The 17,801-nt window shown below is 35.1% G+C and overlaps 1 pseudogene; it reads left to right on the plus strand.

Annotated features, from left to right (window-relative positions):
- Positions 1 to 15,345: 15,345 nt before the first annotated feature.
- LOC141522725 (protein MEMO1-like) lies at positions 15,346 to 16,165 on the plus strand (annotated as a pseudogene).
- Positions 16,166 to 17,801: the final 1,636 nt, after the last annotated feature.

The following is a 17,801-nucleotide window of genomic DNA, read 5'->3' on the forward strand; positions in this document are numbered from 1 at the left end:
TGCATGAACTGATGCTGAGTGAGACAAGCAGAACCAAAAAACACTGTACACCCTAACAGCAACATGGGGGTGATGATCAGCCTTGCTGGACTTGATCATTCCATCTGTACAACAATCAGAGACAGTTTTGGGCTATCTGAAATGGAGAATACCATCTATATCCAGAGAAAGAATTGTGGAATTTGAACAAAGACCGAAGACTATTACTTTCAATTTCAAAAGAACAACCATTAACTTATTATGTAATTTTGATATCTCTTATACTTTATTTTTCTTCCTTAAGGATATGATTTCTCTCTCATCACATTCAATTTGGATCAATGTATACCATGGAAACAAAGTATAGACTGGTAAATTGCCTTCTGTGGGGGGTAGGGGGGAAGGAAACAAGGTTAGGGGAAAAAATTATAAAATCCAAAAAAAATAAAATCTCTGGGGAAAATAATTACCTAATTCTGAGGGAGGGAGGTTGAGGTCTCCCACCAGTAGAGTTTTGCTCTCTATCTTTTCCTGCAACTCATTCAATTTCTCTTCTAAGAATCTGAATGCTTTACTGCTTTGTGCATACATATTTAGTATTGACATTATTTCATTGTCTATGGTATCTTTTAGGAATATAAATATAGATATAATTTCCTTCCTTATCTCTTTTAATGATATCTATTTTTTGCTAATTTGTTTTAGATAAGACTGGCTAACCCTGTTTTTTTCACTTCAGCTGAACCATAATATTTTCTGTTCTAGCCTTTTACTTTTACTGTTTGTTTCTTTCTGCTTCAAATGTATTTCTTGTAAGCAGCATATTAAGGGATTGTGGTTTTTTAATCCACTCTACTTTCTGCTTCTATTTTATGGGATATTCATCCCATTTACATTCAAAGTTATAATTATGAACTCTTTATTGCTCTCCATGCTGTCTTCCCTCTGTTTGCATTTCCTGCCTTTTTTTTCACCTTATCCCTACTCCCCAGGATTTTGCTTCTCAATACAACTCCTTCAAGTGTGTATACCCCCTTCTATCCAACTCTCTCCCTTTTATTTCCTCCTTCACTTCCTTCTAATATTCCTTCTTCTCTCTCCCCATTTCCCCCTCTTAATACTTGAAAGTAAGATAAATTTCTAAACTTGTCTATGTGTTAATCCCTCTTTGAGTCAAATATGATGAGAGTAAGATTCTGGCGGTTCTCACCTCCTTCCTCCTTCCCCTCTCTTGCAATAGGTCCTTTGTACCTCTTCATGTGTTGTAATTTATCCCAATCAATCTCCCCAATCTCCCCCTTCCTTCCATCTCTTTATTGTCTCCCCCTTTTTAATGAAATATTTTTTAAATCATTCTATCAGTGTCATGGACATATTATGAATGTTCATTCCTTCTGTCAAAGTATATTCCCTTTAATAGAGTTACAATTTTCAAGAGTTATGAGAATCTTCCTACCAAGTGGGGATGTAACCAGGTTAATAATATTGGATAATGATTAACACCAAGAAAACACAGGTGCTCTATCAGTCAGTACCACACCATCCTTAGGTAGAACCATCAATTATAGCAAATGGAGAAGTTTAGAGTACTATGGGCAAGTTCACTTACCTTGGCAGTGTCCTTTCCAAGGAGGCATAAATTCATTGACAATAAGGTTGACACACACATTTCCAGATGCCCACAAAACCTGGACATTTTCATTTAAATTATCTCAGGAAGATTCTGAAAGATCACCTGGCAGGAAAACATACCAGACACTGAGGTCCTTTCTCAAGCTAAACTGCCTAGCATTTTTTTAGGATTTTTGAAGGCAAATGGGGTTAAGTAGCTTGCCCTAGGCCACACAACTAGATAATTATTAAGTGTCTGAGGCCATATTTGAACTCAGGTACTCAGGTACTCCTGACTCCTTGGCTGTGCTCTATGCACTGTGACACCTAGTTGCCCCACTGCCTGGCATTTCAACATTACTACAGAGAGTACAACTACAATGGGCTGGACATGTTAGAATGCCAGACATACACTTGCTAAAAAACTATTTTATGGAGAACTCACACAGGGCAAGCTCTTGTAAGGGGGTCAGAAGAAGTGATACAGCATGGAACACTGGAACAGGAATACCCAGCATGGTGTGCCCTTTATGAGGAAGGCAGAAGTGAAGGAGCTCAAAGGAAATGTGACATGCCTAAGCTTAGAGTACTTACCCCAGTTATGTAGACTATTTATGCCTGACCTATGATAGAACATTCTGATTTTATTTTGGTCTGATCAGTCATAATTGGATTTATTGTAATTTGTCTTAAACATAATGATGTCATTTTGGTCTTCTTTGATAATGAAGGGCAAGAACCAACCAACCAACTAACCAACCAATTCTGACTGTGGCTCCTTGTTATTTGAATTGTTTCTTTCTGATCACTTGCAGGATTTTCACCTTGATCTGATGGCACTGGAGTTTAGTCACAATATTCCTAGGTATTTTCATTTTGGGATCCCTTTCAGGAGGGGACTGATGTATTCTTTCAATGATTATTTTTCCTTATGGTTCCAGGAAATTAGAACAGTTCTCCTTTACTATATTCTGAAGTATGGATTCCATGCTATTTTTCCCTTCAAGGTTTTCAAGTAGTTCTATGATTCTTAAATCTCCCCCACCCCGGCCCCCGATCTATTTTCCAGGTCATTTTTTTTTCCAGGGAGGTATTTTACATTTTCTTATATTTTTTAAAAAATTTTGTTTAACAGATTCTTGATATCTCATGAAATCATCATTAGTTTCCACAGATTCCAATCCCCTTTTAATTTTTTTTAATTTTAATTTTAATTTTTGCAAGGCAGTGGGGTTAAGTGGCTTGCCCAAGGCCACACAACTAGGTAATTATTAAGTGTCTGAGACTGGATTTGAACTCAGGTACTCCTGACTTCAGGGTCAGTGCTCTATCCACTGTGCCACCTAGCTGCCCCCCAATTCCTTTTTAGAGAAGTCTCTCTTCATTTGACTTTTGCATCTCTTTTTCCAATTCTTCAGTTCTATATGAAGGCATTGTTGTCTTTTTCCATTTGCCCAATTGTGTTTTTGAGAGAATTATTTTCTTGTTGTACTTGTCAAATTCTATTTTTTCCTTAATTTTAGAAAGGTATTATTTATTTTGAGTTTTACAATTTTCCCCCAGTCTTGCTTCCCTCCCCCACCCCCCACAGAAGCCAGTATATTAGTCTTTACCTCATTCCCATAGTATGCATTGATCTAAGTTGAATATGATGAAAGAGAAATCATATTCTTAAGGGAGAAATATATAGTAGGAGATAAAGCAGAATTACATACTAAGACAACTTTTTTTAATTAAAGGGGATAGTTTTCAGATCTCCAGTGTTGAGATTCCTAGAGGCCTTGCTCACAAGGTTTAGGACTTTTAGGGGGTTACTCAATAGACCCACCAGTAAGGAATGCCAGAAGCTTTCTCTAGGAAGCTTCTCTAGAGTGTCTATGTTGGTGATATCAGTGACCCATTACCTAAGCCTGGGGCTAGATCTGGGCTGTACTTACACAATTTTGTCTGGGCCTTAGGTTAGAAAGGCCAAAGGTTCTCTCACTTAATTAGCAATCAGTGTTGGGGGAGATCTACCATCCAAAACACAATCTTTGGGAGAAGATGCAACACCTGGGCTGTTTCTGTTTTTCTGGAGAAAGTCAGTACCTCCTACAGAAACAATGGGTGGGTTCAGCTGGAAATGTGTGGACTCCTCCACTGAAAACACAGGGACTCAGGACCTCTGCCTTCCAGACAAGCCAAACTGACTGGATAGATGTCTGGACCACTGTGCTGTAGCTCTCTCGACCCCCTGCCATGCACATGGCAAACATGCCCACCAAAGTTCTCAGGTTAGTCCTGGGTCTCACTCTGCCAGCCCTGCACTGGGTCTCTGGTCTCTGCCTTGGACACATCCACACTCCCCTGTGATAGACCTTGTTGGGACATGTTCCCCTTGGTTCTTCTGTGTGTTCTGCATATCCAAAATCTGTTAAGACTTTTAATTCATATCAGTTCTAAGGGAAAGCCAGGAGAGCTTAGAAGAGAGCCTGGCTTCTCTCCACCATCTTGGTCAGAAGTTTGCTCGACTTGATGTAGAAATTTTAAGTTCTTCTCTCTGATCAGAATCTCTTGTCCTTCCATTTCTTCCTATTCATTCTTTTCAAATCTATTTGAGTCCCAGTTCCTCATTTGAAAATTGAGTTAAATAAGGGGGTCAGAAAATTATAGCTGAAGATCAAATCCAGTATGAATTTTACAATTTTACAATAAAGTTTTTATAATTTTAAAATGAAGTTTTATTGTGTCTTAACATGTTTGAGACTCATTTAAAAAATGGGAAGCAGCAGTTTAGATTTTGCAAATGGGAATTAGTTTGCAGCCTGTCGACAAAATTATCTCTCAGTTTGTTTTTCACCTTTGACATTCCATGTATTTATGATTGTTATACTATACACAGTAGATGTAAGTTTTTGAATGTGTAGTCTCTGCTAAGAGGCCTCCCAGATATCCACTCCAAGGTTGAATTATTTTTTGAGTTGATATCTACTCAAAAACCATAGCTCATGTGTCTCATTTAATATGATTCTTTCCCAGAGAACACATTATTTCAATGTAAAAGACATCTATATTCAATATAAATGAAGTTTCCTGGGAATTTTTAATGTATTTTCTGATACCAAGTTTCAGAAATATAAATGAAATTAAATGACTATTATTCACCAATATTGTAGCACATTAGTTTTTGTCCAGATCTATCTTTTCATGAGTGGAAAAAAATTCCCTGTGGAAAAATTTCTGCCAATGCAGGTGGTCCTCCACCTACACAATTGTCAAAAGGTGCTGAGAGATTGTGTGAATTGCTATAGAATAGTACCTGTTGGTAGAAGAATCTGGAAATGTTCTCAGTTCCAACATTAACCCTCTACAGGTCAATTTTTTTTTGCCACTGGCTGCCTATTGACACAAATTAGCACTTGATTTTATGTTGTCTGACAATAGTCTCTGATTATTTCAGGAATATTAGTCATATCTTCCCAACCAAACTATAAATTTTTTTAAAGGCAGAGAGACTATTCTTTTTTTTTTTTTTAGATTTTTCAAAGCAATGGGGTTAAGTGGCTTGCCCAAGGCCACACAGCTAGGTAATTTATTAAATGTCTGAGGTCAGATTTGAACCCAGGTACTCCTGACTCTAAGGCCTGTGCTCTATCCACTCCACCACCTAGCCACCCCCAACTATTCTTTCTTTTGATTAACTTTTATGATCCCTGCTAGCTTAAAATCCTATGATGTTTTCAAGTGTATTGATAGGAGGCCCTCAAGGTAAATAATTATATTATATTATTTATTTATTTTAGGTAGACAAGGAGAGGAAAATGTATGTTATACCCAGGAGTGGGGGGGGGGGCAGGGGAAGAGAGAGGAATAAAGCAAAAGAAAAGTTTTAAACAGGGGCTGCCATGGCACAAGAGAAAGGCAATAATCCTTCATCCTGATAATACCCCATGAGTCCTGTTATTAGGAAATTTCTTTCCTAGTCATTTTAACAGGAGAAAACATACTAGGGCAACTCAAAGTTGAGAAACTGAGAACAGCATTTGGACAAGGCATTTTTGTGCCTTAGGCAAGGTTTGAAAATTGCTACCCTGGTGATTTATTTGCCCTTCATTAGAGACCATGAGCCTTTGCTTGTTCAAAGGCAAGAAGATGAGAGATAGAATATTATGTATGAGAAACAGATGAGTGACTGAGGCAAGAGTGTGTGAAGGGGGTGGAATGCTGTATCAGATCAGACTAGGAGTCAGACTGTGGAGGAATTTAAATAGTGGACTGGACTAATTGGGTTTTATCCTAAAAGGAATGGGATATTCTTGAAAATTTTTAAATGTGTATGTGTTGGGGGTGGGAAAACCATGTCAGATTTGTGTTTTAGGGATATCATTTTGGTACTAAAAGATAGACTGCAGATAGAAGAGACAGAAGGCAGGCAGATCTCCTGGAATGCTGTGATATCTTACAAAGGAAAAGGTGCACATAAATCCAAGATATTCTGTCTTATCTTTATATTTAGAAATGTGGCATGACTTAGGAGATACAAAGCTCCCTCAGAGCCAAAAAAAACCCCTCTGATATATATTGGTTGTATGACCTGGGTAAGTTATATCACTTTTTAATGCTTTAGATAACCTTAAGATTGGTTCAATCTTGACAGAAAAAGTTCATCACTAAAAACCTCATCTACCAATTTTTAAAATGAGCCATTAAAAATTAGGTTTAAATTACATTTGTATTTATTTAAATCTATGCTTTATTACTTGAATATTCTGTTACTAATATTATTAGTATTGATTTCATTGGTATTATGCACTTTCTGATGAAGGACTCATAGCTTTGCAAGTAAAGTCATAAAGCATTTATTAAGTTCTTAAAATTGTTCCAGAAACTGTGCTAAATGCCTAGGATACATAAAACAAATAAAGCTTACATTCCACCTGGGGGAGACCATATAAAAGGGAGCTGAAAGGGGGGAGGGGAAGGTATAAAAGATGACTCTCCTGATCCTGACATTGAAGTTACTCATCAATGGGAAAGGGGAGCTTCAGTGATAGAGGAGAAAGGCAAATGAGTCATGAAACTTAAAGTTTTATTGTCTGGAGTAGGGAGGTTAAATGACTTGCCAAGGGTCAACCAACCAATGTATCAAATATTAATTTTGAACCCAGGCCTGACTGGTTCTAAGGCTAGTTTTCTATCTATTATACTATGGTGCCCCTCGACACCAGCTAACTAGCTATTAAAAGTACAGAAATTTTAAATTATTATACTTGGTAGTCGGTTCTGCAAATAATAATGTTTTATGCAAACTGCTATATCAGGAGTATAAGTAGAAATTTGAAAGAATATTGAAATTTGGAACATGGCTTCCTGGTAAAAAAAATCAGTCCTTGGCTATTTCCCTTCATCAGTCACCCATTCCAAGATGAGGAGCCTTCAGGAAGACACAAACAAAAGTAATTTTTACCCTTGTCTACAGCAGAACACTGTGGGACTGCTGCAGAGATTGCCAGAGGCTCTCTTTCCCTGTTCTGGACCATTAGGCTCTCATCAAGTTGTTTCAGAAAATTTTTCATCATCACATTCAGAAAGAAACTGATCATCAAACACAGTATGAATCTTCAACAATTGGTTGCTAAGTGATGTCTCCCAAAGAGAAACAAGTAGAAATATTAATAGGTATAGGTGGGGAGGGTCAGTTGGGACGGATATTAAATATTTGGATGATTACCAGCTCAACTTACTAAAAGATTGGAGTCTGCCAAACTGGGCTTGAAAGTTTTCAGGATAAGGTCCTCCCACAGGATGTGTAGCTATTCTGGAAAATCTGAGATAACAACCTCTCTTACAATCTGTCCCGTGCTACCTCTTGTGAGCTGGCACCTTGAAACAGATCAAAGACTTATTTTGAACAGATTTCTCCTTGAGTGTCCCTGTCCTAGGGGGAAAAAAAGCTTCTAATGGCACAATATGCCTTTACATCATTTCAAATAGGACAGTATTTTTCCCATGACACATAAACATAGACAGAATCTAGAATTTCATGGCATACTTCAGAAATGTTCATTAATTATTGTTTGTTTGTTTTGCAAGGCAATGGGGTTTAGTGACTTGCCCAAGGTCACACAGTTAGGTAATTATTAAGTGTCTGAGGCCAGATTTGAATTTGGGTCCTCCTGGCTCCAGGACTGGTACTCTATCTACTGTGCCACTTCGCTGCTCAACATTCACTAATTATTGCTAAAGGAAGGCACATACAGTAAGGAATGGTGGGGAATTGCAAGAGACCAAGTAAAGTTCCAAGGATCATAGGAACAGAAGATCATAAATTTATATTTGGGTTAGGGGTCCTTAGAGGTCATCAAGATCAACCACTTTATTTTACAATTGAGGAAACTGAGGTTCAGAGGAGGTAGATAATTTTCCTAGTGTCATACAGCTAGTAAATATCTGAGGCAAGATTTGAACTCAAGTCTTCCTGACTCTAAATGTAATACTCTATTCACTATTCTAGAGGTAGCAAAGTTGAATCAGGTTAGAGAAAGTTTGGTCTAGTGGAAAAGATCTGGATTTGGGGTCAGAGGACTTGAGTTTGATTCTTAGACCTGATGCCTATTGAACAAGCTACATAATATGCTTGTGACTTTGTTTCATCCTCCATAAAATGAGGATCTTTAAGGTCCTTCTCAGTTCTAAATCCATGAACAACCTATGGAACTATAAAGGTGAAGTAATATTGATATTACCTGTAGCATCTCTCCACTCAAAGCTTAGAATGTTCTTTCCATGTCTATCATTTTAACCAGTTACCTTCATCAATTTAAATGAAAGATAAATCAAAGCAATATTTTTACTTAAGCACTTTTTTTTAAAACCAGACCTATTGATCCCATCATTCCCAGTGAGGAGTTTCCTTCACCCATGCAGAACAACTCAGCGTATGACATGTTTGCATAGATTTAATTGTTGTCTTCCCCATTCTATTGTGAGTCACATTGTGGGCAGGGGCTTTCTTTCCCCTCTTTTTTATATTCTCAGAGCTTAGAACAATAGCTGGGACTTAAATATTTATTGACTGATTGGCTGAAAGACTCAGTAACAATGAGAGTTTTAAAAAATGACCAATAAAGAAATATATTTTGCTTTATTATAAAAAGTAAAATATTTGACATAATATAGGGCACATAAAAATTATATCAAGAGGGTGATTTAGAAAATTGTTATATAAGAGGAAAGATTTGAACTGGATCATGAAGAATGGTTCAAGGTTCAAACATGAATAGAAGAAAAAGGATAAAGAATGAATAAATGAGCATTAGCTCCAGGCAGCAAAGAATAAAGCATTCTAAGGAGTTTAATAGATTATATCTCCTCCCTCTTTCATACAATACTTTTCAAATAACAAAGGAAGGGTCCCTGGTTCTGTTTCTATATGTGATCTTGGGCAGGTCATTTAAATGGATCTCCATTTATTTGCAGAATGCTTGGGTTGAACTCCCTTATTTCTTTATTCTGTCAAAATTCTAAAATTATGACCATATCAAATATTTTTAAAGATAATTTTCATAGTTCACCTCTTCTCCAGTTCCTTTAATCATTCACCAAAATCATTTAGTAAAATTATGAGTATTATGATGATGATAACTATTCCTCCAAACCAATATCATAGGGTCCCACTAGATCTGAACTCCAATACTAATTGTCATTTCAGAAATCTATCTGCTCACCAAGATATTACAAAAATAAGAAGAGAATGCTATATTACTTGGTAGCTGAATGACTAAAAACAATGCATCCTGTCCATATTATCTAGCTAGTCCTGGGATCCAGTTGATAGCTCACCCTGATTCAGTTATCTAGCATCTTGCCATCTACCTATTGCTACCTACATACCTTCCTCTATCAACTCATTTTCCAAAAACTCAGCAACCAGTTACCAGTCCTCTCTATTTATTATCTTGCCTTATTAGAATGCAAGCTCCAGACTTTTGTTCAATTTTGGTTTTGTGATATTTTTACCCTCAGTCTTATAATAATATTTGATAAATTGTTTTAAATTCAATCACTCCTCATTCATTCCTCCATACATCCCTCCCTCCCTCCATCCATCCATCCATCATACTTTTCTACAGTGTCTAACATACATAAGTGATAGAAAATTTTCTATTAAATATAAATGTTTTGCATAACTACACATAAATAATTTATATAAGATTGCTTGCCTTATCAAGGAGGGAGGAGGAAAAGAGAGGAGAGAAAATTTGGAACTCAAATGTTTAAAAGATAAACACTAAAAATGTTTGTTTACATGTAATTAAGAAAAAATAAAGCAAATTTTACATATAATTAATACAAAGGAATATTCAAATCTTTCCAAACCATAGTGTCACAGAAAGAGTGTTGGACTAGATTCAGGAAACTATGTTGTAGCTCCTGGCTCTGTTGCTATCTAGCTCATAACCTTGGCTAAATCTTTCATGATTCTAAAGGTCAAGATTCTCCTAGGGTTGGATTAGCTGATAGAAGATGAGAGTTCCTATACTTAGTAGCCAGAAATAGGAATGCAGACTAGAGCAGAAAGCACACAAAGACTGCCCATGTGGGAAGTTTATTTGGCAAATACGAATTTATAGCTGTTAACTGGAATGAATCAGATGCACAGAAAATCAGATTCAGTATTTAAAAGCTCATTAATATATTACTTACTGAAAGTTGGTCCTCTGAAGTAGATAGTGTCTCTGCAAACTCTTTTATCATGCCATGAACAAACTGATATTATAAGACCCTACTATGTGCTAGACATTCTTGTATTCACAGAACTCAGAAACCATTAAGGGAAGCAACATACATATGTAATATAAATAAGTACAAATATCTATAAAGGATATACTTTATATATAGTCGCCCCGACTATAATTATTAAAGATGAAAAGGGAGTATCTGCCAGAAGTATAAAAAATCTGTGCAAAATCCAGGATGAATAAGGTAAAATGTAATTAATCAGGAATAGATAGTAGGTCAGCTTGGCTGGACCATAGGGTGTGTTAAGGGGTATAATTTAATAGAAGGGTATAAGCCTAGAAAAGTCAGAATGTAAGGGGTTTTAAAACCAAATGGAAGAGTTTTAGCTTATTAGAGGCAATTGGAAGCTGATGTAGCTTATTGATAAGGGGAGGGAAACAATCAGATCTATGTTTTACGAATATCCCTTTGACAATTGTATGGAAGATGATTTGGCATGGGAACTGATTTAAGTTAAGGAAATCATTTAAAATACTATTTCGGGGCAGCTAGGTGGCATGGTGGATAAAGCACCGGCCTTGGAGTCAGGAGTACCTGGGTTCAAATCCAGTCTCAGACACTTGATAATTACCTAGTGGCCTTGGGCAAGCCACTTAACCCCATTTGCCTTGTAAAAAAAAATAAAAATAAATAAATTAAATACTATTTCAATATTCCAGCCAAAAGGAGCTAAAGGCCTTTCTAGGATAGAGGCTGAGTAGAAAGAAAATGACACACATGAGAATCATTGCAGAGGTAGCACTATCAAGACTTGGCAATGGATTGATATGAGAAATGATGGAGAATGAAGAGGTAAATTTATGAACTCAGAAGTTGTTAACATAGGTACATGGAATAATGGCACTAGCATTAGCAAAAATAGTGGGACTAGAAATGGTAGACATTGTAGGGTTTTAAATGTAAGTCTATTTAAAACATGTTGAGTCTAATATGCCTATGGGACACCCAGTGAAAAATAAAGATGAGTTCTTGGTCACCATGCCTTTGGAGCTAAAAACAAAAAAAAAAAAATATCAAATCTCATAGAGCAAAGATAGAGAGACTTTAGGTATAGACCTGACAACAGATTGTTCATACTATTTGGGAACAAACCTAACTCAATACAGAGAAGAGGAACTCTTTACTAGAGATTTGGATGGCAGATAAAGGGCAGACAAAAGGGGTTTCAGATCATATAGCTTCATTTACAAATATTAATTTTATACTCATTTAAATAGCTTTTTATTGACTATTTTTGTTTTTACATCATCTTTATTTCCCTTTATATTCATTGTCCGCTCCTTTCCCCATCATCCTATATGACATAGGCCAAAAGAAAAAAGAAAAAAAAGTAATTTAGCAAAACACCAAACAAATGCAATGATATATGTAATGTTTCATATTGCCACCATCAACAGAAGGATATAATCTAAGATTTCTTCTTTGTGGCCAAATTTATTCAATTTAATTAGATGATATTTAGTTTCATTTTTGTTATTGTTTTTGTCCTTTTAAATTGAATTTGCATATTTTTTTCTGGTTTGACTTGTTTCAAATTACATATCTTTCATCTTCATTAACTGTTGTCACAATAACATTCCATTACTTTCACATGAACTGATAGCTCAGGGTTGTTTCAATTTGCATTTCTCTTAGTATTAGTAATTTGGAAGATTCTTTCACATGGTTATTTAAAAGTTTACAATTTTTTTTTGGAAAATTATTAGTATTTTTGGCCACTTATAAAAGATAGAATATCTTTGAGTCATTTATTTGTGTCAGTTCCCTACAACCATTTTTATTCATATGTTTATTAAGAAAGTTCCTAGTGTTTCCATTTATATCTAATGATAGCTTTCAGTTTTAGTTAGATACTTTTTTATCATATGGAAAAAAGGTTCTTATGTTTCTATGCAAAACTCTACCTCTCAATAAGTATCTAATTAGGTTAACATTTTGGACCTCAGCTACAATTTTTGTAAAATGAGGGAGTTGGATATGTTCTTTATGGTCTCTTTCATATGTAATAGTCTATCATGCATGATTCTTGCCAAACAGAAAATATATGGCAGCCAAGACAAATTCCACTCCTCTAATGTACAAGTTTATTTTGAAAACATAACATATAAAGACACCAGAAGATTATGAGCAATATTTTTCCTTTTCAAAGGAGCATGGATTTATAATAGAAAAAGACTTTAAGATCAATTTCCTTATTTTATAGATAAGAAACTGGAGACCCAGTAAATTTGTTACTTGTCTTTACCTACATATAAAACTAGGATTTAAACCCAATTTCTATGACTCCAGTTTCCCCCATACCACAAAGTATCACCAAACTAAAATGCTTAAAGCAATAAAAAATGATCTTGGTGCAAGACAGAGCTAGATACAGTATTTGTAGGTAAAACTACAAGTGGAATAAATAAGCACGATATGGAACAGATTTATTTTCATTTTAGAAAATAATAAAAGGCACCTAGACCAAAATTGACCATGTACTAAAATATTTAAAAAAAACCTTACACTCAAATTCAGAAATGCAAAAATACTAAATGCATACTTTTCAGATCATGATGAAATAAAAATTACCTGTAAATAAAGGGCTATGGAAAGAAAAATGAAAAAAATGAAATAACTTAATTTTAAAGAATGAGTGAATCAACCAACAAATCATAGAAATAATAAATCATTTCATGCAAGAAAATGATAACAATGAGACATCATACCAAAAATTATGGGCTATAGCCAAAGCAATTTTAGGGTAAATTTTATAATTTTAAATGTTTATATGAATAAAATAGAGAAAAAGGAGAACAATGAATTGGGTATGCAAAAAAAGCTAGGAAAAAGAATTAATTAAAGATTTTCTATTACATGCCAAATTAGAAATTCTGAAAATCAAGGGAGAGATTAATAAAATTGAAAGCAAAAACAACACTGATCTGATAAATAAAGCTGAGTTGGTTTTATGAAAAAAATTAAATAAAATTGATAAACATTTTATTAATCATGTTTTTAAAAAGAAAGAAGAAAACAAATTACCAGTTTCAAATATGAAAATGGAGAACTCACCACCAAATTAAAGAGATAATTCAGAACTATTTTGCCCAATCCTATGCCAATAAATTTGATAACCTGAGTGAAATGGAGGACTTTGTGCAAAAAATGCAGAGTGCACAGATTTACAGAAGGGGCAATAAAATACTTAAATAACCCTATTTCAGAAAAAGAAATTGAAAAAACCATCAGTAAACTTCCTAAGAAAAAGTCTACAGGTTCGGATGAATTTGCAGTTGAATTCTACCAAATATTTAAGGATCAATTAATTTCAATTCTACATAAACTATTTTAAAAAACAGGAGGATTTCTGCCAGATTCCTTTCATGACACAATATGGTGTTGATACCTAAACCAGGAAGAACCAAGACAAAGAAAATTATAGACCAGTATCTTTAATGAACAATGATGCAAAAAATCTTAAATAAAAGTTTAACAAAGAGATTATAGCAAGTTATAATTAGGACAATACAACACAATCAAGTAGAATTTATATTAGGTAGGTAGAATTTATATTAAGTATATTAGGAAAACACTCAACATAATTGAATACATCATATGATTTCCTCAATAGTTGCTGAAAAAGACTTTGACAAAATATAACATCCATTACTATTAAAAACACTAGAGAGCAAAGGAATAAATAGTATTTTCCTTAAAATAATAAAAATTTCTATCTAAAACCATCAACACATATTTTAAGTAATTGGGATAAACTAGGAGCATTTCCCATTAAGATCAGAGGTGAAACAAGGATACCCATTATTACCATTAGTATTGAATATCATATTAGAAATGTTAACTTTAGCAATAAGAAAAGAGAAAGAAATTGGAGGAATCAGAATTGGAAAGGAGGAAGCAAAACTTTCACTCTTTGAAGATGAAACAATTAAGAAATTCAGCAAAGTATCAGGATATAAAATAAACCCACATAAGTCATCAGCATTTCTATATATGAACAACAAAGCCCAAGAGCATGAGATAGAGAAATTCCATTTAAAGTATTTGCAGACCTCTTTTGTTATCTTCCAGTACTGCTGCCATGGTTCATGAATGTCCTGGCTCTCAAAAGCATCAACAATGCAGAAAAGCGAAGAAAATGTCAGGTTCTCATTAGGCCGTGCTCTAAAGTAATCATCTGGTTCTTAACTGTGATGATGAAGTATGGTCACATTGGCGAATTTAAATTCATTGATCATCACTGAAGATCACAGAGCAGGAAAAATTGTTGTGATCCTCACCAACAGATTAAACAAGTGTGGTGTAATCAGTCCCAGATTTGATATCCAATTTGAAGATCTGGAAAAGTGGCAGAATAAACTGCTACCATCCCATCAATTTGGGTTCATTTATGCTTACAACCTCAGCTGGCATCATGGATCATGAGGAAGGAGAACAAAACACCCAGGACAAAAAATAAAACCCTGGGATTCTTTTTTATAAGGGTATAATATATATATATATATATATATATATATATATATATATATATATATATACACACACACAAATAAAATTCTCTAATGGATAAGAAAAAAATAAAGTAATTGCAGACAATATTACATATTTGGGAATCTACCTCTCCCGAAGTCAGAAACTGTATGGACACAATTACAGAGTACTTTTCATACAAATCTAAACAATTGGAAACATGTCAATTGTTCATGATTAGGTAGAGCTAATATAATAAAAATGTCAATTATACCCAAATTAAATTACTTTTTTCAGTGTCCTACCATTTAAACTTCCAAATAACTATGTTACCGAGCTAGAAAAAAATAGCAACAAAATTCATCTGGTGTAACAAAAGGTCAAGAATAGTGAGGGAACTGAGGGAAAAAATGTAAAGGAAGTTCGTCTATCTCTACCAGAGCTAAAACTATACTATAAAGCAGCAGTCTCAAAACTTCCAGGTACTGGTTAAGAAATAGAGTAATGGTGGTGGTGGGCGGTGTGAGTGGTGTTAGGGGGGCTGGGCTGCCTGCTCTGCCCTATTTGAGGAAGAAGCAGTGACTCCGGGGGGCTAGCTCCAGGACTCTGCCGCGATCTGGGTATGCTGCGGACCCCTTCTTCTGGCAGCCATCCGTGTGCACGGTGATCCCGGACCGGGTCACTGCTGCTTCCATTTCCTTCTCCCCCTTCCCTTTCCCCTTCCCCCCTCCTCTTCCCCCTTCCTCCTTTGCACTGATCAAAAGATTTATGGAGAACTATGGAAGACAGGAATGTCTGAGCTCATGTCATTGCAGACAGATGAAGATGAACACAGTATTGAAATGCATTTGCCTTATACTGCTAAAGCCATGGAAAGCCATAAGGCTGAGTTTACCATTATTCCTATATTGGTTAGAGGTCTGAGTGAGTCAAAACAGGAATGGGGAAAACTCTTCAGTAAATAGCGGATCCTAGTAATCTCTTTGTGGTTTCTTCTGATTTCTGCCATTGGGGTCAAAGTTTCTGTTATAGTTACTATAATGCATCCCAGGGGAGAGTTATAGATCCATTGAACATCTATATATACAACGGGCATGAGTATTACAGAACAGACCCTGTATCTTTTAGCAATTACTTGAAGAAATATCCTAACACAATATGTGGAAGACATCCCATTGAGGTCTTACTAAATGGTATCACAGAGCTCCAGAAGAATGGAATATATATGAGCTTTTCATTTATGAATTATGCCCCGTTGAGCCAATGTAGAAACTGGCAGGACAGTTCAGTGAGTTATTATGCAGCTGGAGCACTGAAGCTCTGACTTCTCAGGGTGCACATACTCATTCTCTAAATGGGATGCCAGCCTAGACCTTACAAAGATACAGTTCCTGGACTTTCGGGATACTGAAACCCCCAAATTAATAGAACTTTCTTCTCTTGTTTTCTATTCTATGTAATCCTTCCTTAATTTCAACTCCTTATAAAATGCCTTCCTGTTTAGGACAATGGAGGGAAGGAAGATTGGCATCAAAATATTTTACGATTTAAAAAAAGTGATGATGTATATAAAGTTATGGTGGCAGATGGTCCTTCAAATACAACATGTATAGCATTTATCATATTCTAAATTTTCACTCCTTGCAGACCTGTGCATATATATTCAACTTTCAGAATAGTTTTACAAATTGTAAACAAGCAAACAAAGAGTGGAAGCTCTTAAACAATGAACATTGCATTTATAAATGATCTGTCTTAGAATATAATAACTGTCTAGTGTAGTCGACTACTACCCGTTGTACAACTGATACCTTCTATTTTAGTTGCTAATAAAGGGCTATAAAACTCAAATTTCAAAAAGGAAATAAATGAAAATTTTAAAAAAAGAAATAAAATAATGGATCAGAGGATTAGAATAGGTTCAAATGAAACAGTAGTAAATGATTACAGTAATCTACTGTTTAACAAATACAAAGACAATAGTTTCTGGGATAAGAACTCACTATTTGACAAAAATTGCTGGGGAAACTGGAAAATAGTATGGCAAACACTAGGCATACCTTGTACCAAAATAAAGTCAAAATGGGTACAAATGAGATTAGACATAAAGAGCTAAACTGGTAACCAATAGATCAAGAAATATTCTATGAGTCAGATTTATGGAAAGGGAAGAAATTTATGACAAAGCAAGAAATATATAAATTACAAAAGAAATTATAAATTACAAAATAGTTGATTTTCATTATATTAAATTCAAAAAATGTTTGCACCAATAAAATCAATGCTGCCAAGATTAGAAGGAAAACAGAAAGCTGGGAAACAATTTTCATAGCTAAAGATTCTGATAAAGGTCTCATTTCTTTTTTTTCTTTTTTTTTTTTTTTTAGGTTTTTACAAGGCAAATGGGGTTAATTGGCTTGCCCAAGGCCACACAGCTAGGTAATTATTAAGTGTCTGAGGCAGGATTTGAACTCAGGTACTCCTGATTTCAGGGCGGGTACTCTATCCACTGTGCCACCTGGCCGCCCCATTTCTAAAATATATAGAGAATTGAATTAAATTTATAAGGTTACAAGTCATTCCCCAATTGACAAATGGTCAAAGGAACAAGCAGTTTTCAAACGAAGAAATTAAAGCTATATATAATCATATGAAAAAATGCTCCAAATTATTACTGATTAGAGAAAATGTAAATTAAAACAAACATGAGCTACTTACACCTATCAACTTGGCTGAAATGAGAAAAAGGGGAAAACGATCATTATTGGAGAGATTGTTACAGGATTGGAACATTGAAGCTTGTTGGTGGAGTTGAGAATTAATCCAACCATTCTGGAGAGCAATATGGACTATGCCCAAAGATCAATAAAACTGATGATATCCTTTGACCCAGTCATTCCAACACTATATCTATATCCAGAAGAAAGCATAAAAAAATGTGGAAAGTACCATATGTTCCA

This window comes from Macrotis lagotis, chromosome 4 (genome assembly GCF_037893015.1).
Source record: "Macrotis lagotis isolate mMagLag1 chromosome 4, bilby.v1.9.chrom.fasta, whole genome shotgun sequence".
Lineage (NCBI taxonomy): Eukaryota > Metazoa > Chordata > Mammalia > Peramelemorphia > Peramelidae > Macrotis > Macrotis lagotis.